General features: G+C 46.0%; 1 long non-coding RNA gene across 1 annotated transcript in view; it reads right to left on the bottom strand.

Annotated features, from left to right (window-relative positions):
* Nucleotides 1-2695: 2695 nt before the first annotated feature.
* LOC149372203 (uncharacterized) overlaps nucleotides 2696-24979 on the bottom strand; it is a 39743-nt gene continuing 17459 nt past the window's right edge. The window contains exon 3 of the long non-coding RNA XR_016286973.1: nucleotides 2696-4447. This is a non-coding gene — a long non-coding RNA (uncharacterized LOC149372203). The remainder of the gene's footprint in view (nucleotides 4448-24979) is intronic.

The raw sequence follows: 24979 nt of genomic DNA, 5'->3' as shown, positions 1-24979 counted from the left end.
GTAGCACCGTTTTCATCTTTCCTCTATCGCTGTTCCTTCCCAGGTTCGCGGGAATACTTTTTATGCGTTGCATATTGCAATCACTCAGTTCAGCCCTTGGGCGCGGCCGGGCCGCCACCAAACCATGTGACGTGACGTCACGACAGCCGGAGGAAAAGCTGTGCCCCAACTCGCGCGGTCGCGCGCGGCCGCAGCCACCACCTGACTCCCGCTTCTCCCGCTAGGGGCGCTGCGCAGGCGCGTGACGTCACGGAGGAAAAGCTGCTGAGAAAATCGAGTGCCGCCAAGCAGTACCTCGCGCAAAAAGACCGCGCAATATGCAACGCATTCTTGGCTTAACTAAGCTAAGCCTGGGCATCTTTTTTTCATAGTCAAGCTTGATCAAGACTCTAATCATACACTCTCCCCTGAACAATGATAGCGGGTCGTCACCAGAAGCTTTCCCGACACACTTCTTTGCTCTCTATTCATGTATTTGCCTTGTCGGCGGGTGTCATGACGGGCAGAACTCGGTGGGTATCATGACGGTCAGAACTCGGTGGGTATCACAGCGCTGCAAACACTAGGAATGGTGAAGGAAAAGAGAGTTCTTGGCAGATGTACCCACTACATGACAAAAAAAATGTAGCCAATCTCGTTTGGTGTAAGTTAGGTACAAGTTAGGTTAGGTGCAAGTTTGAAATACACGACAGGAAAGGCGTACGGCATTCAAGGCCGCCACCTAGACGGTTACCGCGCTTATCGGCAAAGACCTTTGGCTTCGCAGTGGTTGTAGTACAGATCGCAGAAAGAGGGCAAAGAAAGGAACTAACAAACAGACGTTCAAAGCCGCTTCGTTTACGTCTGTTTGTTCGTTCCTTTGTTTGTCCTCGTTCTACCAAATGCTACAGCCACCGTGAAGCGTGAACAAATTCGCGCAGTAAACCGCTCGTTTAACCTCTGGCTAATGGACGGGCTCAGCTTAAGCTTAAAGAGGGTTCAGCTTAAGTTAAGGACAACGCAGCGAGCTATGGAAAGAAAAATTATAGGTGTAACGTTAAGAGATCGGAAGAGGGCGGAGTGGGTGAGGGAACAAACGCGGGTTAATGATATCCTAGTTGAAATCAAGATGAAGAAATGGGCTTTGGCAGGGCGTGTAATGCGAAGACAAGATAACCGCTGGTCCTTAAGGGTAACGGAGTGAATTCCAAGAGAAGGCAAACGTAGCAGGGGGCGACAGAAAGTTAGGTGGGCGGCTGAGATAAAGAAATTTGCGGGGATACAGTGGCCGCAACTGGCAAAGGACAGGGTTTATTGGAAAGACATGGGAGAGGCCTTCGTCCTAAAGTGGGTGTATGGTTTGGTTTGGTTTTGTGGGGTTTAACGTCCCAAAGCGACTAAGGCTATGAGAGACGCCGTAGTGAAGGGCTCCGGAAATTTTGACCACCTGGGGTTTTTTAACGTGCACTGACATCGCACAGTACACGGGCCTCTAGAATTTCTCCTCCAAAGAAATTCTAGCCGCCGCGGCCGGGATCGAACCCGCGTCTTTAGGGTCAGCAGCCGAGCACCATAGCCACTGAGCCACCGCGGCGGCTAAAGTGGGTGTAGTCAGGCTGATGATGATGATGATGATGATGAATGGACGGGCTGCCATCTTTACACAAATCTATTTTTCGAAGCAATCAGCACTCAGAGCCTCCCTGTCTGGTTTGGAGGCTCGAATAGCGGCTGCCATGAGCCGTTTCTTTTAGATCAAATGCGTGCCGTTGAATTTGGCAATTAGAAACAGAAAACAAACGAAAGAAAGATAGAGGGCGAAGGAGAAAAATATGCCAAGTTGTAAGAGTCCGGGAGATATTAATAACACATGAATTCTGCACAATCTAACTCAGGTACAAACTGCGAGAAGGTAGAGTATTTTTGCTGCTAGTAGCGGCTGCTTGATGATTTCAGAAGAAAGAATTGTGAAAGTACGAAATGCCCTTGGCGAGTGATAAAAACTCAAACAACCGGCTGCGTACGTAGGTGGCGTGAAGAACAGAGGAAATTCTAGTTTTATATGTTTGACCTCAAACGAAAGTAAACATTCGCAAAGAGAAACACAACACAGGCTGTTAAGTGCAACCGAGTCTTTATTCAATGGCGGCAGATATTCAGTATCCCCGTTTTGGTAATGCAATATAAAGTTCAAAAGTACCAACTAGACCAGCACCAAGTCCTTCTTCTCACAACTTCTTGATCCGTGTTCTCACGAAACAACATGGGATATTGATGAGCATAAACGAAACTGCGAAATTTTTATGGAGGTACACAATTAGTTTTATTATTGCAACTGCTATAGCTTAATAGCTTTGGCATGATTTGTATAAAAAGTTTCCAGGAGGGCCGAAGAGAGTATTCGATTAAATAATAAACCACACAAAAAATTAGGTACACCTTGGAGTCGCGCAATAACGTAGTAGATCCGCTCAAAAAAACAAACAAACTTCCAAGACATGCACACCACAATGAAACCTGAATGACAGATGTTTAAGCCGTATATTTCGCTTGTTATCATCATATTTTTGCCCACTGCACGTGCTCTTACCGAAAACTAAGTGAAATCACTCTTGACAAAATAAAATGTTCTTCGTGTCTGAGGTTAGTTCCTCAAGAATGCTGGCCAATAAGAAGGCGCAGTCAGTGGTCACGTGGTCTATGTTGACCCGTTTCAGTGGTCCTGAGCACACGCCCTACTGAACAATAAGAGCGAGGGGAATGGGAAAGAGTGATTTGTTCAGCTTTCGCTGTAGTCTGTCCACACTCGCGACGTCTAAAACCTGGATTGTTCACAAGGCCAGCACACCTTGGTACAAATTCTTCGAACTTTCCCTTCGGCTCAGCCTGAAGCGCCGTTATAATTGACTTCTCTTCCTACGCGGTGTTCTGGTCGGCTCTGCTATGTTTTGATCAACCCTATACGAGGTTCACAAACAGCAAGAACAGGTAGTGGCTAAAAATCTTGGCTTGGGTCAAACATTGCGTAGGTCCCTCGGGTAAATTCGATTCGAGATTCTAGAGCCATTTTTGATAAGCTGTCATGACCAGCCTGTGCTGCAGCATCAGCTAACTGCAGCGCGCTTTTACGTTCCTTTAAAGAAATCAACGGTGATACCGCTTTGCCTCTTCTGACATTCGTACCGGGTCACAATTCTCCAGGATTCATTCTCTCTTTGTTTTATTTTTCGATCCTTTTAAGAAAAACTTCGCAAGGTATTTGTGAGGTCAAAAAAACAAACAAACGCTACTTTATTCTGTCGACAAAACCGCAATTCCAACGCAGCCTTAGCTGATGGCGTATATTGATAGTTATGGCACATTCTTACGCTACGAAAAAAGTATTGTACATTAACAACTTCCCGTTGAAAAGTGTGCGCTCGTCTAGATTACCCGGGTATGATTTAAGCAACATAACTTTGGCCAAAAGTTGTAGCGCAAGCCCAGACAACCACAGGGAGAGACGGCACACATACACAAATACTGTCAACCAGTGGTTGTCTGTGTTTGTGCCACAACTTCTTATTAAATAGCAACGTACCAACTCGCATGCAAAAAAAAAGTTTTAATGAAGTAGCAGAACGACGAACATTTTTTCTTGAAAATTCGCCCTAAAGGCAGCAAGTGCCCCGAACACATTGAAGGGTTACTGGAAATTTTATTAATGAAGAAAGAGATCAAGGTTTGCCGAATGACGCAGATTGTAGTCACTTTGACTGTCTCAGGATTACCTGTCATTGCAGTGCGCATACCAAGCCTCACGTATGTGAATTGGTCAAGCACGCTTCGAAACCCAGCCAGAGCACACAGAAACTTCAACTTTTACTGCCACGTGTCTTCTTGCTTTTGGACTTCGTAACATCGTCTTTCTGTTGTACCACACGTGGCTTTCTAATAGACGTGCGAGGGCGCGCTCCTTCACTGGTGGCGTATAGAATTTCAAAGGAGTGCAACAGTAGCTCCTCACTTTTGCTATTATGCCCTCCAGCCAGAACAACAGTTACCCAATTCAGAAAACCTTGAGCTGTCACAGTGCACGAAGGCACGCAAGAGGCAGTCGCCAGCACTGCACTTAGCCGAGGACATTCCTTCGTCCGCTTCGGAAGCATTATGGAGCAACGTTTGTTTCTGGCGGAGGGAACAGGCTGACTTCATGGTTCGGCAGTAGCTAAGAGCAAAAGTCTGATGCACAAGTCCGGTTACGTTTTCGTCACTCTGTACCTTGAGAAGAAAAAAAGTTCGTGGCGCTGAGCAACACAGCAGAGGTAATAAGCTTGCCGGCTCACCAATTTACCTTTCGGTTGCAGTCATTCCATGTGGAAGGCAGTACAGTAAGTGTTCTTTATTTGCAGTCTGGGCCTGTCTGGTGGTCCTTCTGGCATCCAGAGATTGGATAATGCTTTGCAGGCACCCAAGGGTTGTGGAGACGCTGCCGAGAAAAACCACCTAAGTGAAGTTGATTCTGGCATCACTAAGTGAAATGTACAGGCAGTGGAAGAGAAAAGTGCTTAGCGGGTGGAGTTTTGCAACGGTTTTGGAAGCGTGGGAGTGAGGTGGTGGATGGAACTAGCGCCAGACTATGCTTGTGAAAAAGGCCGACAGGGAGCGGTACGTCATGTACAGGCTACTCTAGCCCAAAGTCGGCATTTTCGTTCGCATGGGTACTAATAAAATCGTGAACAGAAAATATTGCCCACGACTTGTCCAAGTGAAAGACTGAAATTGCTTAAGTAAGCAATACGCACTTGCGCAAACTGGAACATCGTTCAAACTATACAGAACTACGGAAGAGGCCCTCCTCAGTCATCGTGAAGGTTCAGACACGTGGACATCGTCATCGAAATCTTGGTTGAAGGAAAGATTGCAGAGGCTACTCAAAGATATCAAGCGCATACAAACGCGTGCATCATCATGTAGGATACGTGTTTCTTTTAAAAAAACTGTGAAGCCTTTTCAATTCTATTTTGATTTATTCGTCGTGCTGATCCGCTCGTTGCTGTCAGCAATCATAGCTGAGGCGTAAGTTATATAATAAATTCTATGGTCTAACTAGTGGTCTATGCGTACGTTTTGAACATCTCTCGAGGTGTCCGCTCCTACCCCTAGCAGAATGAATCGAAGGTTGCCACTCGTAGTATCGCCACAGTCCTTCCTTCAATGGCACTTCGTGGCCACGAAACTTCGCAATTCTGTGGGAGACTTTAATACCCTGCCGAAAGGAGCCGCATGGTGACGATGGCATCAATCAAGGAGCATTTTTTAGTCACTGAGCGGTGGAGCGTGAGGCCGCCTAGTCGCGCACACCCTTCTAATTTTTGAACGGTATCACGCGAGCATCGGCCGTTCAATTGATCACCGCCCTATGACGGAACGAATTGGCAAACTCGCCGAGAGTACGTAGAAAACCAGCAAAAAGGGCGCGTTCATAAGGAGGAGAAGTACGCAGGACAACGCTGGAAACACAACTGAAATATTCTTTACATGGTGAATCGCCAACAACAGAGCATGGCGCACATGCACGAGCGAGAGTCATTTACTCGCCGACAGTTGCCGTATGCACACGAAGGCCAGGTCACGGTGGCTGTCGTTTGCTGGCATACGCGCCGCCAATATTCAGGAGAAGCCACGTGCCAATATTCAGGGGAAGCTTTACCCGGCGTTTCTCGAACGAACCTTGCGATCAATATTTCGTTTGCTGTTGTTTTGTTTGCAGTTGTATGCGGATATGGCTGTGGCCTACAATTTTGATAAGAGGGAGATAAAAAAACGACAGGTAGTGCGGTAAGCGAAGGAAAGGGTCGGGGGCAGTGCGCAGCTCCAGGAACAGCCCTGCAGACGACAATCGCCGCGGCCTGGGCTTCTTGCGCATGCGGCAACTCTCGGCGAGTTTGCCGATTCGTTCCGTCACAGGGCGCTGATCAAGCGAACGGTCGATGCTCGCGTGATACCGGTAAAAAATTGGAAGGGAGTACAAAGCACCGCTTTGCGTTGCGCCGTTTTCTTGCTTTGGCAATTTATCAGGCGTAGTATCGAAGTGTGTGAATACGAGTGCTTGTGAACAGCCAGTGCTAACGGTGAACAACGCCTTCACCTTGTTTTGCGACGCGCTACCGCTACGGCTACTGAAGCATCCACGTAAAGGTGTCAGTTCTTTGTTTTCCGCCTGACGTTGAAGTATGAGAGAAGCAGACACGCGCCATCCCGCAAAATGGAGTTGATGGCTTCTCTTCCGATCGGCCTAATGTGCATGTTTGTGAGAAATATTACAATCCCCATGGACGTCATTGAACACACTGACTGCGTAGGGGAGGCGGGCTATGTGTCACTGCGACGTGAGCTGTCCAAGCTGAAGCCTAACGCTCTCCATGGTCTAGCCTGCCCTAGACCAAACCATGTTATCGACCATCGACAAAGCGACGCCATATCGCATCAGATGCCTGCATAACAGCGGACGCTTCTGATAACTCGTGCCCGAACTACCCGGCCGTCGACTATGCTATACCTAGGCAACTTTCCGGTGCTCATCACTGTCAGCACAGATCGTAACTGTGTGTGCGGCGTGAAAAACGCTCAGCCAGTGGATGCAAGACGTCGAGCCATTAACAGCTTCTGTGTTGGTGATTCTTTCTGTGCTCTTCGTAGTATTTGTGAAGCTATTGTTCGCTCCGTGCAAGACATTCGCTTTTTGCATTTTGTGCGTGTACACCACCGAAGACGGCTACGGGTGAGTTGCGAATTTTCATTAATTGGATAATGAAGACCGTGGTACAATGGGCTAATGCGTACCTCAGCACGTCGCTATTCAGAACGGCGTTATTTGATCGGGATCGGAGCAATTAGTGGCGCCATGCCATAGCGCGCTGTCTGTACAAATAGCGGCACCATTTTGGCAAAATGACAAAGCTATACGGACACCGAAATGCACCATTCATAAGCTCGAAAGATGAACAAATTAAGGTACGCTCTTCAGCGCAAATATCGGGAGCGAAATCGATTGCACTGCGCTTCCCAATGCATGACGCTGCCGCGCATATAAACAGCTAGAAGGACGTTTTGACGCATTCGTCGTCTGCTGACGCTTAGCCATGAATTAAACCATCCATTAAAGCCTTACCCCAGCTAGTGCTGAACGTACGGCAGTATAACGCAACATGCTATCAAACTGGAAGTCGTGTCCCCTTATGCCGGGAAAGCAACAGAAGTGCAGCACAAATCCATTGTGTGCCATCTGCTAATGTGGCCTTTGCCTTATTATGCACTACGCTGTGGTCACGTGTATATTATAGGTTAATGAGCACACCGCACGTTTTAGCAACGTTTTAATGTCCCCTCGAGCATGGCATGGCCCCGCGCAGCTGCCAGAAAATCGCAGGTAAGAAGCCAGCGGGGCACCGTCGGCAGCACTCTGCCATAATATAAGACTCAAGCGCGTTACGATTACGACACTTTGGTGGATACAGAATTTCCATTTCAATTTCGTATAGAATATTAAAAAGGTAGAATGGTAGCACGAGTAAGGAAGCAAGTTTTTGATGTAAAACCACAGCATACTCCACCGACTTGGTCTAGCACTCCCAGCTCCCCGATCGCTGGTAGCGCCCCTAGCGGCTGCTTTTCTCCTCAAACCAACCTTCGGTAGAAGGTTCGTGACTATTAGGAGTACTTAAGGGCCTTGGTATCACTCTCATTTGTAGCGACTACACCGGCAGTCACCACAGATCTACTTAAAGTAAAACAATGATGATATCTGCTCCTTTACAAGAGGCGCTACATGTCAATCATCATTGAAGCTGCATGTAGTTAGTCATTTGTCGAAAATGTAGTTTAAGTTCTGTGAGAATCATTTTGATTCTGAAGATTTTCGCGACAGGAGAACTCCATTATTAGTCATTCGTCTCGCACACAGCTGAAATTTCGCATTTTTTTTTTTGCTTTCCTGTAAATATTAGAGCCTGTATATATTCGACTACGAGGCTGAGAAGATCCCATTTTGTCGAAGTAGACTGCCTTTTAGCGTGTGCAGTGAAACTGTTGGAAAACGTCATTGCTCTTTGCCTAGAGCCGCCTGCTGTAGCAGAAAGGTTTAAAACATGAAACCATGCCTCGGAACAGAGCGCAAAAAAAAAAAAATATTTTCCTTCGTCTGTCGCTTATCTTCTTTTTTGTGAGGGGGAAGAATTTTGCCGAAGTATCAAATGCTTAGATTCGTTTTGCAGCGTAATACCCGGCCGCGGCGGTCGCATTTCAAAGGAGAAATGCTAGAGACCCGTGTACTGTGTGATGTCAGGGCACATTAAGGAACCCCATGTGTTCGAAATCATGCAAAGCCCTCCACTACGGCATCCATCATAGCCTGAGTCGCTTTGGAAAGTTAAATCCCAACAACCAACCAACCTACCTAACCCTGTAGTTCACCATCCAGGCAGTGCCCCTCTTGAAATGTGGGGCCTGTGGTCACGTCTGTCGTCTTTCCTGCAGTGAATAACGGAATCGTCTTGTGAAGCCTGCCGCCCGTCCGTCGTTCATATGTTTACGCTGTCTTCGGAGAAGCTGTTTCTGGTCACGTGCTCGCAGTTCGAGACAGAGTGTCGCGCTACAGTTGATAAGCACTGTGCTTTGAACTTTCTGAACGTGTCTGGATTTACGATGGCATCTTTAAATTATAGCGTTCTTACATGTTTAAAACTCCCGTAATGTCATAAACCTCGAAGACTGTCTTGTGCCCTTTGCGTTGCATGTGCCGTCTTTGCCGAAGGTGACCGGGGCTACATGATCTGCTTCTCACTCGTACAGTGCAGCCCTTATCGCTTCCTTAAAAATCAAACGCTTTGAAAGGCGAGGAAAAGGCTTCTTGCCTTACAGAGATTGAGAGCTTGACGGGAGGTATTAGTGCTACACTATACGGCTGACAAGCAAGCCATGCAGCCTGGTTCCCGTTGTCGAAGACGGTAGAGAGCTTTATAAGCGATGCCTTTATTGTCACTACGCGAGAGTAAAAGTAAAAAAAAATGCTATGTTTTTAGAAACAATATTATTTTTTTTTAATTTCGTTGGCGCTGTTGAGAGCTCCGAAAAAAAAAACGTAGTGCTCGGTCAGTCGTATGTTTTTCACAATACTGAGCAGCAGCACGGGGCTCCCAGAAAAATACAGAACCCTTTTGTTGCAACCTGATAACGAAGTGGACAGGCGATAACTGGCATGCCTCGACTCCACAAGCAGGAGCCTACAGCGGTAGCGCGTTCTCACCTCATCGAGCCTGTTTTGCCGACTGACCTCAGGGTAGGTCTACATGGCTTCAAAAGATGCTCTAAGCTTGCACGGACCACAAGCCCCACCCCGAGAAACCGGGCGTTTCTCCGACTTTAAATGATACGCTGAAGATTCGCCCCATGCGCAAGGCAGAATCAAATAGCCAGGCATTCTGTTAAGCCTGGAAGAGCGCGTGGAATAGGCTCCGCCATTGCGTACTGGCAAAATGCAACCTGATGCAAATGATTCCAAAGAAGCTGTGTCAGTCATCGCACCAACCACCAGAAGCTTTAAGTTCGTGAAAGAGAAGTAATGAATCAGCCAGTACATTTTACTCCTGTATGTTTTACTCCAATAGCAGGGTTTAGCACGTTACCACTGCAATAACTGCTACCTGGCATACCACCCCCCTCTATCTTTCCACCGATTTCAACCGCTTACCTCAAACTACTGTGTCCCGCTTCGTGTCTCGATTCGCGCGAAAGAGGGAGTGCGAGTGGCACTCTCGGCACGTTGACTGCAATTTGGAAGTTTCGAGAGTCCCCTATCCTTGCAAACGTGTTTTTGCAGCTTCCGACACCGTGAACTTCCAAATCTCAACGCGGCAGGCTGCATTAAACCCCTTTGAGGCATTATCCGAACTCACTGTGTTCCTTCCTTTTAATAGAAAACACCAGGCGAAGGGTGTATCTCAGCTGAACTATCTAACTCCACTGTGGCCTGTCTTTCCGTGCCCCTAAGTTAGGTCCTGTATTCTTCCAGACACGCATTCCATCTTGCATCTTCTTAGGAGGACCTCTTACAGCATTTCATAGCCATTCTGTACGTCGTGGCATGTCTCTACGTTTTTGCGTTAACGTAAAGAGAAAAGGTATGAAAGCCGAAACTCTGAAAGAACACAATACTGGTCTTCCTGCAAGATAAACTATCGCTAAGCTTCTAACTCTAGTAAAGAGCTTTTGACGACATATTGTTTGGTCCTCTGTTACATAGAATCAGCCATGCGACGCAACCAGGCATACCCAAAAAGTCGAAACTATTTCATAAAAAGACGTCTGACTCGAGACGACAAGTTCGGAACACAGAAAACGCTGTCTTACCACTATGCAAATAAGGCAGCTCGTGGGATATGAGAGCCGCTAGGCAGCCGAACTCTTGCGCATCGTCAGTTCAATTTAGTTACCTACTAACAAAGCGTACGCAACTGCGTTAGGCACCTGAGGCTATTTGGGATGTTCATGCAGTAGTGCGTTGAGTCTTTCTGGGATAAAAATTGCAGTGCTTGCCATTGCCGTTACCGAACACCTCTACGAACATGTCATAACGTCCTCGGAAGCCCTGACAGTTCCGCCTGGATGCACACTAAAGCCCTATCAGGCTTCTTGAGTGTGAAGTTCCGTTACTTTGCTAAACTGAGGCCAACATCGTTCCCGAAAAGCGATGAAATGTATGCCGAAACCGATGCCCTTGAAGTTGAATATTTAATCCGAATGGAAGCGAGCAGAAAAGCGTTCACATCTCAGCGCTCCGAACGTGATTCGAACCAACGTCTGTGCAAATTGAGCAGATTCGTTTTGTTAGACCAGTCGGCCGCAGCCGCGAAGTATCCCGCTTTTAACGCGCAGATTCCTTTTGATAAAATTTAGATGTTTGAGAAATTTGTTTTATGAGCGGCTCATGCAGGCATTCAGTTTTCAATGCGCACGAGCTAGTTTTTAAGTGCGGGCCAAACGCTCGCAGCTTCATTTTAACGCGATAACGTTAAAGGCCTCGTTGTTCAAAAATATTGTGCCGGCGTTATCGGCGTCGGCGCTGTGAACGAAAAATCGCGAGCATGACTCTGGCATGGGGTGCCCAGAGAGAAATCTAAAAGGTCACGTGACCTTGAGGCGTCACCGCAGCCTGCCCACCGACAGTGAGAAAACTGTCCACCGTGGCAGGTGGCACTTAAATTTATGATTGGTCACTCGGGAAGATAAAAGCGGGGCCGCACAAGGCCCACCCACGAATGTTGCAGGAATGCAAAACGTACAGGTAAAAGCGGATTCATGCAAATTACAGAAGTGACGAGGACTGATGACAATAAACAGAGATACAACAACAAAAGCAGCATACATTATCCAAAATAGAGGTACCTGCCTCAGAATTAATTTTCCATGATATGATGGGAGGAGCAAACGGTGGTCGAAATTTCCGGAGCCCTCCACTACGGCGTCTCTCATAGCCTTAGTCGCTTCGGGACGTTAAACCCCATAAACCAACCAACCAACCAACCAACCAACCAACATCGACAATACAGAGGATAATAGGGGCTGCCGTCGTGGCTCAGTGGTTATGGTGCTAGGCTGCTCACCCGAAGAAGTCGGGTTCGATCCCGGCCGCGGCAGTTGAATTTCTGTGGAGGCGAAATTCTAGAGGCCCGTGCAGTGCGCGATGTCAGTGCACGTTAAATAACCCCAGGTGGTCGAAATTTCCGGAGCCCATCACTACAGCGTCTCTCACAGCCTGAGTAGCTTTGGGATGGTAAACCCCATAAACCAAACCAAACCAGAAAACAACAGAAAATAGGCAACTAAGCAATTCACATTGTAGATCAGGTAATTATTTCTGAAAGAAAAAAGTGTTCAGTGAAATGCACAGATTAAGGCCGGTTCACATGCAAGCGACTGAGCGATTGAGCGGCGCGTCGCTGCGAAAATTTCCAACTTGTTGAAACCTAGCCGCTCGTCGCAGCGACGACTCAAAACAGGTTTTTCCGTCGCGGCGACAGATTTCGCTAGCATATTCGCTTCCATGTGAAACAGGCTTTAGACGTAATTAGGACTACGTAAGGGACCTTATTCCAGATTTTTACCCTTTGATACTGAAAGCGGCGCTGGCCATAGTCATTGGGAGATCTAGCTACCAGAAATTTTCCCTGTGCTGCTGAGCGACTACAGTAAGTAGGAACTGTACGAAATGTGTTCGAACGAAAAGGGGAGGCGCCGGACAGGACTCTCAGTACGAGTAGTGCAACGCGGAAATCTCGAAGCTGCAATGCTGGCATTATTTGGTTCCTAGAAAACAAAAGGCGAGAGGAGATTGTTTTGACTCCGGCTTAAACAAATCTGCAACAAAAGCTACAAAAAAGCAGCTCGGTGAAAGCGTGGAGTGGAACGTTCCTTATGATCTTTCGTTTCAGTGAGTTATACCCTCTGCTGCCTGCTGTAAGGTCATCAGGTCGTTTATTTTGTGGATCTTCGTCTGTGTTTGAGGTAGAGTGAGGGTTTTCTAGCTTCTTGCTTTTCTGCCAACGTAACAAAAAAAGTTCTTTCCTTCGCCTTCTAGATGGCGCTGCTCTTCTTCACCAGCCGACGGGCCAGCGAAATATGTGACCGTGTATCGTAATCAGCCAGCCGAGAGTCGTTCTCGCAAGCGCGCTTGCCGAAAACGAAAGGGGGAGTTGCGGATTTATCAGCAGTTTTTTTTTTTTTTACTTTGTGTTTTTGGCCTACAGAAGTAAACGATATCGCTTCGTGAGACTTCCGCTGAGCGCACGCTGGGCTTCTAAGAGTAGCGGATTTCAGGCCAGTGCCATGTAGGCAACGCAGATTGCATTAGGCCGCACATATATCCGCTACACTATTTCTATATCTGAACCGCAGTATAACCATAACCTTACACGCTGAGATTAATAGACATTTATTAAAACGTCTTCAGAGCCACATTTCCCTCGCCGTATTTTTTTATAAATATCTAGTCACTGTAGCATTATAGTTTCCAATACATATACAGTCTCCACGGAATGAATGCAGTTCTGGACTGTGAAATCAGAAATGTCGGAAGCTTTGTGTGTCCTCCGTGGGTTGCTTTCGACTGTACAAGTTTGTTTTTATGCGATTCTTCCGAGCAGCTACCTTTTCTTCGATCAACGTCACACAGTATCCTAATCATTTCATTGTTTGGTGATTGCGCTTTCACTCGTGAAAAAATTTTCATGTTACTATCGTGAACAAAAAATTTACGAGAATTGTCATCAGTAGATATTTTTAGTAGCCAATCATGCTCAAAGAATCAACAATTTTTTTAACAAAGGCCGGCTTATACAATGCCCGACCTAAAATACTGCCCATATGTCGTTAGCGGCGAAGAATAAAAGAGGGGAGAGGAACAGCGAAGGGATGAGCAGAAGAGACCGAGCGAGATAGGAAAGGGTGGTAGAGGGTAGGCCCATTTGTATGAGAGCACACTGTGTAGCAAGTGACGGAAGGGGCACAGTAAAACTGCGTCGCTTTACGTTCGGAGTAGTGCTGCTATGCTGGTCAGTTTATAAACCCACTTTAGAAGATTCGCGTGTGCGCCTTGCACGCTGGCAGGGCCGTTTGCTAGAGTCCTGAATTACGATAAGCTGCGTGGAAACCAACCCGACTGTGTTGCCTACTCAAAGCGCTTCGTTAAGCTTAGAGAAACTCCAGTCTACCATGCGCTGTGACTTTTCAGTGGCTAGAGCTCTGCTCTCTTCGTTAATTTCAGAAGACCTCATCCTTACGCGACCCTCTGGTCATTAGCGGATGGGGGTCAGACGAGTTGAGATCACAAATCTTGAGAACGTAGTGGTTGCCAGGAGTCCAACTCACTTCCAGAGTGAGCAACAATTCTCAGCAGGGTGCTTGCAAGGTACTATGAGGATCATGCAGCTATAAACATACAAATAACAAACAATTTATGTTTATACTACTGTAAACATAAAATCTACCATGGCCAAATCACCTTTCAATTTTCAACGTCCAAGTTACGTTTCAGTTAACCTAAACATTCAATTTACCGTGCGCTATATTAATCCGATATAGCCAACTGCCGTCCCATATGGGCAAATTTTACTCCGACTAATCGGAACAAACTATTAGCGTCGCAGTAAATCTATTAAGAGCGTTAGCGAATGCTCCACATATATCGTCTTTGTCACAGATTTTTTCTTATCACGATGTCCTAGATGTTAATGGGTTGCATGAGTAATTAATAACAGCAGTTTATAAAACTATGAACAGCCGGGACGGTAGTTTTCTCACTCTACTATCTTAACTAAAGAATAATCCAGCGCCCCACTTAATACTCCATTATGGGTATCGGTACATCCCTCGTTCAAGCATAAATTACGGTTTCTAAGCGTTAACAAAGACATTGCATTTTTCTTTGAACCACTTTGGCTCAGTGAAAGACAATTTTCATTATCCCCAAAGAGATTGTCCTATGTGCTACAATAATCTCTCTCGTCGCGGCGTTGTTAACCTTCCTTTTCAGTTCTTTGTATGTTCTCTTTGTTGCAGTTTCTAGGCAGGTGGAAAACTTGCTAACCGTAAGCTGCTTTCTATTATGCAACGGCTGAACTCACCGTCGTGTCTCTTTTATCCGTCTTTTTTTTTATTGTCACTGCTGTGCACCACTCTGCCGAACCTACCAAAGGAGATATTGAGCATTGTCAAGCCGCTGTTGTGCTGCCTTTTCGCCTCCATCTTATATGTATGGTCGCAGAGTGGTGACTGCAGTCTGGAGAGATGGAAGACGATGAAAATGGCTTCTAAACAAAACTCTTTATTTGAGCTGACTTGCGCCCGCAAGGAACTGAATGAGTCGGCGGTGAAACAACAAGCGTGCTCGGTGGTCGCCGAACCGAATGCCCGCCGCTCTCGGCCGTGCAGTTTAAAGCTGATAGCAAACTTACGAGATAAAGCGTGCAAAGTTGCTAGAACATTCTGGAACAACGTAGAAGCGGCTCCACCTGGATGCGATCAGTCGAGACAAATCTGGTAGCTTCTTGCATCACAAAGAGGTAAAGTAGCGCGCCGGCAGCTTTGGAGAATGAACAAACACTATAAAGATTCGCGGCAATATATACGTTTGGATTGGAGGTTGTGATGGCTTGAAATGAGAGGCAGATTTAAGAGAGAGAGAGAGATATTTCATGAATTAAGTAAGGGAAGAACATTTTCCACAGGTGTTTGTCATTTGTTTAGCTTTAATTGATGTGGCTTTATTTCGCATGTGAATAAATCTGGTCCAGATGTTTTATGGCCTCTCATTAAATCTGCTCAAGCTGGCTATGTAACTCTCCTGAAGCGTCACTCTCTACGGCAACGCCGGAGTAGTTAGCGAAGACATGTGGTCAGAAATGTTCTGAAAACGTGAGCGCGTTCTTCCAAGCACTCAAATCGACCCGCAATCGATTGAAACTCGTAGTGTAGACATGCTGTCAAAATCCCACTTCGACTTGGAATTCAGACGCCCTTACCGGCAGATATTAGACACGCGTAGCTTCAGAAAGTCAACCCAAATATTTGATTTATTCAACATATCATATTCATTGTGTTTTCTCAGAATGTAAGCGCAGTTTTAATGTCCGTCCATCAAGCTTTGGGCGTTGAATTTCTACAAAGGAAATGGAGAGTAAGATTTGGCGGTCAAGGCTCTAGTTGCGCCGAAATAAAAGCAGAAAAGACAAGAAACACCTGCGACAGTGAGAGGCGCAGATTTACTTACTCCTTTGAAAGCCGATAAATGTCCATTCATAGCGCTAAAAACAGGTCGCATAGAAGAAAAATTTAATTACTAGACTTCTAGCACGTATGAGTTTCTCTCTCCACATTCGCTCTCGCGCCGTCTGAATAAAGTGCAGCAAGGAACCAAGTACACGGAAATGTCTTAATGATGCTCAAGTTGCTCAGTGGGTAATTGCCAAAAAAAAAAAGGAAACACTCCGAGGTCGCCGGTTTTAAATGACTCCCTAGCGTCACTTCCTTACGCACCAGAGTGGCTAATAGGTCAGCGCCGAATGTTGCTAACACTTCCAATCTTGCAAAAAGAAAATAGCGGTACTGCTCAAGCCAAATGTTTTGAAGATTAGCACAAGCTATCTGATGTCCCTAAGCTTTCCAGGAACAATCTTTTCCGAGTGGGCCCATTCTTAAAGAAAACCGCAGTTCCCCAAGGAACAAGCTCTTCTGGAGGACACGTGTGCCCCTTTCGTACCCCTAACCGCAAGAGAATCCCTGCGGCACAAATATACGTGGCAGTTGATCTTGCCAACGGAACGTTCCGCCCAACGACTGGTCGGCCCGAAAGGCCACATATCAGGAGCAATGCTCGTGTCATGACCATGGTCATTCTCTTCTGGTGGTGACACCTATAATGGCTCTCCTAACATTGATCCTCCCTTCCCCCCAGAACAAAAATCGGTGCGAAGCAAAAAAAAATTACGAAAAAACGCGAAGCTAACACGAGATAAGAAAGAGCACTATAGACTCCTGTTTATTTCCTGCCAATGCACGGTATATGACACACACACACGATTAACGAGCAAGCGACGAAAGAGAACTCGCTGGAACACACAGCTCCCATGACCAGCCAACTCGCCCAGCAAGCTTCCACTCTGATGTACAAAGCTCCAAGAAACTGTGCACTGCCACTTCTTTGTTTTCTTCATTCAATTAAAATGCCCGGCAGGCTTCGGATTTTGACTCCACCCTCACGCTCAGAAAGCCTTCCACACTTTATTTTTTCATGAACGTTGTCAAATCATTTTAGTTTGATCTCGGTAGGGCAGGATTCTGACATTAGGTATGTTTTTTTTGTTTTAACTTCTCCTATATCATATCCTGACATTCACACTCTCAACACTCGAAATGGTAGAAAAGAAGCAGGTCACAACCTCTGACGCGTAAAGTGATCTCTCACCCTGCTGGTGAGCGAAAAATGTGCGAAATAAAAAGCAGGAATCTCCATTCTGGCGCGCCAGAGCGCGTCCGAATCGAGCGCATCTGGCGCGCTCGAATGAATGCGCGCCAGCAGGCATTGATACCCGGCCGTACCTAATGTATTGCCAGGAATGGGTAGCTCGATTCGTTGTGACACTCAGCAACGTGAATTCCATACCAGAGTGGCCAGATCGCATCAAGCGTCTTACACATTTAAGCGAAATTTAGCCCCTGCTCGCCACTTTAACGCGTTGCATGTTTATCTTCGGCCCTTTTTAACCATTTTATAATGTGCACAGCGTTTTCTGTTTTATATTGGATCATATAGTTTATATAGTGAGGCAATAAAAAAATTGAGATAGCCAAGGCGTTAGAAGCACTAACTGGCACCTGAGAGGCCTGGGCTCGAACCCCACTCAGACCTATTATGCCTTTCCGCTTGTTTTATGTTTCGAGCTTTCACGGAATGTGGGAGGGCGTGCAGACAAACATTTGTTGCCTGACAGAGGTGAAAATGTCGCCGTTAAATGCATTGCTTGAATTAAAAAGAGGTCGACTTCAAGTCCAGGACTCTTGAGCATCAATTGTAATTATGACGCAAATGTGGATTATTGCAAGGTACTATTATAGTTGTATCGAAGGTAATGGCTCATTGTTTCGATGCGTAGGAAAATCTCTCTTTTAAAATTTGTGCGTGGCTCGTTTCGAGTAGCAGGGGCTGCCATAGGAAACCAATGAGGAATGTTTTTGACGATAGCAAAAACGTTAATTGCAACAAAAAAAATTCCAGCCTGTGAGGAGTGATCTGCGGTTCTATTCATTATCTTAGTGGAATCTTGCAATACGCGAAATAATTACGCTGATAAGCAACTCGCCGTCGAAAAATTCTGTTGTCCAGATTTTCTGGGCATGTGTAGCCAGCAATGCATCAGCAAATTGCGTAGTACGGCCTTCGTCTCCAATATGCCAAACACGCCATCTGACTGCGCAAAAAGGCTTAAACGAAATAAAATAATGGAAATCACGCTGGGTTTCTTTGTAGCTTAGTTTCAGTTTCGCATCAGATTCTACGTGCATGCCGTCTTCAGGCTCTCTCTTTATAGAAAAGAAGGTGCTCTTTAGGATCCGGTAAATACGGTAAGTGCCGACGTTCCACTCAAGCCACGCGGGGTGCATAATCCATAGCTTAACGTGGGACACAATCTATTAAGTTGGGATCAATTTACTTGCTCAGCTGTAAACGTTACTACTGGTTTCTACCGTAACCTTCCACGGTAACCATCCTCCGGCTGGGGATTCCTCTGCTCTCCCAGTACCCTTCTCCTTCTACTGTAGTCACCCTCCGGATGATTCCTACGGCAATGCACCCACCGGTTAATACTAAGACTACGTCATGCTGTGACATATCCCCCCCCCCCCCCCCCCCCCCCGATAAGAACTTCAAGTCGCCTCAGCCATAGCCACCCCATAGCCGGTATCAAGACCCGTACATTAGCAATGAATAGTTCATTTTTCCCCAATGCAATAACACTCTGAAATGACCTACCTAACGACATAGTTTTATGCAACGACTCAAAATCCTTTCGTACAGAACTCGCCCGTCATCTTCAGAATAGGTGAATCCCTTGTCATTTTTACCACATATTGATCACTGACTTTCACCTGTGCTCGCTGCCGCAAGCAAATTTTTCTCTTTGTATGCTTTCACAGCACAAGTATACCCTTTATCCTTTTTCTTTATTTTTTTTTTCTCTTTAGCTTTTGAAGTTTGTAGTGTGTGTTCATTGTGCGTGTGTTTTCTTGTGCTTCTTTTATATGAATTGTAGACCCTCCTTATGTAATGCCATCGGGCCTTTAAAGATGAAATAAATGAAATGAAATGAAATGAAATATTACTACTACTACTACGGCTACGATGCGATGAAACGGGAGTTTAACAGCTATTGCTGTAAAACAGGTCGACTTATATCCTGCAGTAGATATCAAAAATGAGTCGTCTCCAAGATACCAAGCATGCAGTCTGATGACGCAAAAAGGCTTAAATGGCATAATGTGTTCTAAATGATGCCGGGCCTGTCCATATCTAAGTTCCATTTTCGTATGCCATTCTACGCGCATGCCGTTTCCAGGCTCTCTGTTCATGAAAAAAAAAGTTCTTATTACAATCAGGTAAATACAGTAAGGTACGGAGTTGCACTCTAGACACGTGCGGGCCATAATCCATGACTTAATGCCAGGCATAATCCCTTCTTTAAGTTCGGACAACTTTACTTGCTCAGCTGTAAGCGTTACAACAAATTTTCCGCCAAGAGCGCGTGCGAGATATATACTGATACTTTTTTTGTGAACCCCGAGGAAGATTATAAAAGTCCGCGACAATCTGGGCCCATCTGTGCCCATTACAAGGCAGAAAATAAGTCGGAGTTTTCAGAGGGACGATCAGTATGCTCTGCCCAGCGCTGACTGACGAAGCGTGCCGCCCTGCTTCTGGTCATTTTTAGTATTTGCGAGCACTATACTCCATGAGCTGAGTTCATTTGCCTGTCTGCTGCTCTCAGGGACCTCTCGCACGGGACGCCGTCCACCCTACGATGAGAAGTATAAACAAACAGAGGAAACTGTGACTGTGAGACCCTCGCAGTGGAAAGATTAGTTTCTGCATTAAGGCTTCATTGCTCGTAGCTTGCTTGAATGCCAATTATTCTGAGTCGGTACAGCATTCAAGGATTATTGGGGGCTGCAGGAAAGAAAATGGTTCAACGACCTGAATTCTGATACGCGGGCACGTGCGTCGGCTTAGCAAGAGATCAGGCGTCATTCGTTCATCTATATGTGCACATATAGGAACCCGCCTTTTATCATTACATTCCTTATGAGGGTATAAAATGACCGTCCAGTGTTCGCAAAACCGAGTGATGATCAGTTTTTCTAAAATGCAGAGATTAGCGCTTCTCGGGAAAGCTCAACGAAGCACTCTTCTAAATAGCTCCCGGCTATTATTAGCCGGAACGCCGTACACTAGACTTGTCATTCGCAGAGGCAAAGCCTCACAGCCGTGGCCATAGGAGGACATAAACTCCAATCTTTGGACGACGCCCTTTCCTACGCCGCAACATCCTTGGGTGCCGAAAGACGACAAAAATTCATGAACGTCGCAATAATGAACGCACGGTGCTTGAGTTGCAGGCTTCATCCCTGGTGACTATCGAAGAGAATGTAGACGACGAGGGTCGGAGGTAATAAGAGGCGAATGCATAACCACAGCAGGAACCGATGTCAAAATTTTAGCGTGATCCACAAAAATTCCCAGCGTGTAATTTATTACCAAGAATGTTTGTCTAGCAATTTTGCCCTGATTTGTGCCCTCGGATATAGGAGAGAGTAAAATGTCCTTGGTTTTACAAAAAAAGCACTAGCAGTACAAATGCTAGGTACATAACCACATTTTTAGAGTGCTTGAGGCAACAAGTTAAAGTGCGAAATACGCGTACAGAACCTTCTTTGCTCAGACATGCATCTCAGTGGACTCGCCATCAAGGTTAGACAGCTGTGATTCATAACGAATTTTACCAGAAAGACGAGAAAAATATGCTCACAAACCTTGTTCCTGGACATGCGCTGTGCCCATGTCTAGGCATATGCACAGGTCAGAGCTTGAAAGGTAAAGTGCGCAAGGCGAAATGACGCGCCACGTTTTCTTCACCATGCGACCTGGTGCTGCTTTTTTGGGTGAGTGCTCGAACTTTGCTTGAGATTCGAAGGGCTAATTTTTGGTTAATAAGTTTGACCTGCTTGGAATCAACAGGAGTGTTTCGCTGATGCGTGGGTGTTAATCTCACGACATTTGACCAGCAACCCCGACGCGAGGGACAGCAAGTGTGGATCTCAAAGGGCGGTCTGAGGTGGATTTGCTAGCGTTGTGCGACAAGTTGGCTGCGGTAGTACAGGATCACATAGCGAAATTTGAAATCTGAGAAAAACTCTGTTAGAGTGCCCACGAGGAAACAACAACCTATAGGTGGGAACTCCTGAAACCTGAGCAGGAAAAGAAGCTAACAGCAGACAGGAACGAGAGCTGGAGAAACAGGAAAGGGAGCTGGAAAGATTGCAGCTTGAAGTTTAGATGCTACGGGGAGCAGTACAGAATAGACAAAGCGGAATTTTGAAAAAACTGAAAAGAGAGAAAGAAGTGTGCCAAGAACAAGCACGAGAAGATGCCAGTCTTCAAATGTGTGAAAAGGCGCGGCAGAAACAGCACGAGTGCATAGTCGCAAAAGTTGACCAGAGCATTCGCGAAGGAAATGGGATCTGACGAACTCTAAGGTGCGAGTGTTCAAAACGAGCTGACAACATTGTAAAATTTCTAGACAGTTTTGAAAGTCCGATTCTGCGGGCCAGCAGTGCCGACTCTCGTGGTTGGTCCTCAATGCTACCTGCATCTGCTTGCATTTACGGAACATGGTGTGGGCACGACCGATACCCTTCTTACTGATTCTGCACTGCTTCGCTTTGAATTTTGGTTTGAAAATATAATGTAACACCTCTAATATGACATGTCTCCAATAGAAACCCTGCTGGTTCGGACGCATTTTTGTTCAGAAAAACGCCTACCCCATTACTTTATTTTTGTTGTCAGGATAGGCTGGCGTCTCTGGCTGAATCTCTTATTGGTCATAGTTCGCCTATTTCCTCCAATATGAGCCTGAAAGACACCGGCACATGCCAACAATACAAACCCCGCACACGAGCCTGGCATGAATGCTGCTATTGAGGTAGCACTGTTCTCGATGTACTGCTACAGTATTTTAGCTTCTTTGGTTAACTTTCCGCACTCCATCTCATGGTTAGGCAACTTCTTTTTATTCCTACTCATCTAATTTTTTTTTCCTCACTAGATGGCATGATGTAACGATGCCCTGTTGTGACATGAGCTACACGACGCCTCCGCGCTTTCTTAAAGCTGGTGAATGGCCCCGCGGGAGAGCGTATAAGCGGCGATGGCGTGCTTTGATAAAAACCTCGGGTCAATAATCGCTACCTTTTGCAAAGTACACTGACCGTCCAAACTTTCGTTCATGAGCCAAGACCCAGACTTACTCTCGCAAGATGTCGATACGGTGTTCAGCCTCTTGCCAGGTCACATTACTTGAAGAAAATCAGAAAAGCGTCAACATGAGCGCTCTTCTCATGCGGTCGCGATCCCGAGAAAGCGGCTTTTTTCTCTGTCTTTGTTAGAGTTTTTCATAGCTAAACTCTCTCTCCTCTCCTCGGGTATCCAGCCTAACGTGCGCCTTATTAGGCCTGCGTGTTTGTTGGCGACTCTTAAGCACCTTATTGAAAGGGATCGGCCGGGGTACGCCTTATATTATATTCTTTTTTTTAGAAGAGGCTTAAGAACCTCGAAACGAGAATGGCAAAAGACAGCACCACATGGTGCACTTCCCTATAGCGCTTCGCCTGGTAGCAAATACAGCGCAACTCTATGGCGAATTTGTTTGAAATATTGATACAGCTCAGAAGTGGGGAAAGAAAAAGTGCTTCGCCATCTTGCTTGGGACCGCTCGGCAGTCTGGAGCAAGTTCTTCTGTCCCCAATTGTGTGGCGTATCATTGCTCCCTCCTCTGCAGCATCGCTTTGATGCGGACCGCGTTCTCAGTGGGAAAAAGGGGTTAGACGCGCAAAGTTAAACACAGTTATCATGACACAGAACTGGCGGCGCTCAGCCTCAAGTCCAGTCAGCAGGACGGTCGTGGTGCGGCTTCATACGAACGACGTGCACAGCATCCGGATGCGGTGATCGGCTATGCTATTCTTTTGCGCTGCTTTTCACCGCGGGACTCTGAAAGCCAATCGGTCAAGGCTAGATATCGCTTTTTTGGCGACGTAGCACACGGCTTGCAAGCTCCTGTTGAAAAAGCCGCGCGTCGTACGTGCCTGACAAATGCTAGAGAGAGAGAGCTCTCTCGATTTTATCCGGCGTGGATAATCTTCACTGAAATGCTACTCTGCGTAGGGGAGGGAGTAGGGAAGTCAAGATGGAAGAAGTGTGCTAGAAAAGAGTGCGGTCACGAAAGAGGTTTTTGACGCAATAGTTCACTGCATGATGGCTTCTTTGAATGACTCCTAAGTCAAGTTTTCTGTGTGTACTGCTGGGTGATCAAGTGTGTGGACAATTTAGAGTGTGTCTAAAACACCAATAGCGTCTAAATGGGCAAATAAGAATATCATTGCACGTCGCTGCGGAATGTAGCAGCCTAAAGGACCTAATGTGGAGTCCACTGTGAGTGGCACTTGGGTGACGGACCGCAAGTATTGTTCATAGTGCACACGCTGTTAGCGCACACTGGGCATTCGAAAAGTATATGAAGTACAGTCTCCACTCAGCCGCAGTTGTCACAACACGGACTGTCTGCTTGCTTGAAACAGTACCGTAGACTATTCATAAATGCAACATTAAGACGAAAGCGATAGTAAATTGTTTCTAGAAGACCCGGAAGCCCGAGTGGTAGCCTTGATTTGAGCTGTGGGTCGATGGAACGGAGAAAGGGGTAATGCTGACTTGACAAGTTTCAGAGGCGGTTCTTTTCATTCAGGATATATCGTTACCCTTACTTTAATGAAGTTGCTGACACACTTGAAAGCAAGATTGCTGGGGAGAATCACTGGTGCAGTGTCGATTCGTTCGAATGGATTGGCAACATATAAGAGGATGGTACTTTCCTTACAGGAGTGCCTTCTTCCTCGGTATGGGAAGTGCAATAATACTGCGGAGACGCTTCACTTTATCTAATGGTTTCGCTGAAGTAGCGAGATAGGAGGAGAAATTTACCTGCTGTAGGAAATGTGATTTCAAGCACAACAGCACGAAAAGAATCAGAAAAATGACTGCACAATTCTTCTTCGAGGACAAATTTAATTGCATTGCAATAAGTCTTCAAAGCATAAAAATAGTAAAGAGAGGAGCGCGTTTATTTCTGGCTACAGCATTCCGCAGGGAAATGAAGTTTTGCAGCAACTGTACATTTTCTGTCATACGGCAAGAGTCTCAAAAGAATAAAAGCATTATAAACTATTTTCTTATTGCTTTATAGTCTGTATAACACAGCAAAAATATATCAGCATTCATTTTAAGTGATGGAAGACTTAAGAAAGTAAACTACAATACTACACGCATCCGGTGAGATCTGAACTCACAACCTATTGATGTCGCGTGGGGTGCTATGCAGTCAACATTATTTGGACGTCTTCTGCTCATGCACTGCGATTAAGACGAGCTGTTCTAGTCTTACCTGGTGTCTATAAAATATAACAATATTTTTGTACGATAATGCTTAGTTAACGCCTCGTCATTTGGTGAGCATGGAGAAATAAATGAGCCTAAATGAAGCCACAGAAGTAGGTAAGGAAGTGCATATTAAAACAGTAAACCACCACAGGAACTGATCAAAGGCAATGAATCTTTTTACAGGATCCAAGCACCAGAAGCTGTGAAGCTGAGTTCACCTGCGATCACACCGTCTTTAATGAGGCATGCATTGATTTTCGGTTTGAACAAGCTATGCATCCCTCTATATAGAAGCAATTCGCAAGCGATCGGGTGCTTAGAAGACATTTTTCTTTCGTATGCTGTCGCCGCAGTCAGTAGCGTCAGGTTGTATGGGAGCACAATTAGGCGATAATGGCGAACAGTGGTCGTTGCAGCCCAACGTCCCCAAAGTGAAGACAATTAAAGAAATTTGTGTGCACGCATTAAGGAGTGTTATATTCCAGCGGAAAGTCGAACACTGCCCTGCAAAGCCATAATTACTTCAATTTAAACATCATATCTCGTTTCTTCGTAAGGTAATTCTCTGCAGCAAGTGCTTCACTGCTGAGAAATCCCAAATAACAGCTTAGATAACGGCCCGGAGTATCGTGACAAATTTTAATTTTTCGCGCCATGGCACTACAGAGGAAGTGTTACCCAATATTTCACCGATAA

This window comes from Amblyomma mixtum, chromosome 1 (genome assembly GCF_055824585.1).
Source record: "Amblyomma mixtum isolate Tamu chromosome 1, ASM5582458v1, whole genome shotgun sequence".
Taxonomy (NCBI): domain Eukaryota; kingdom Metazoa; phylum Arthropoda; class Arachnida; order Ixodida; family Ixodidae; genus Amblyomma; species Amblyomma mixtum.
Note: the sequence above shows the minus strand (reverse complement) of the source record. Positions and strands in the feature narration are given on the sequence as shown.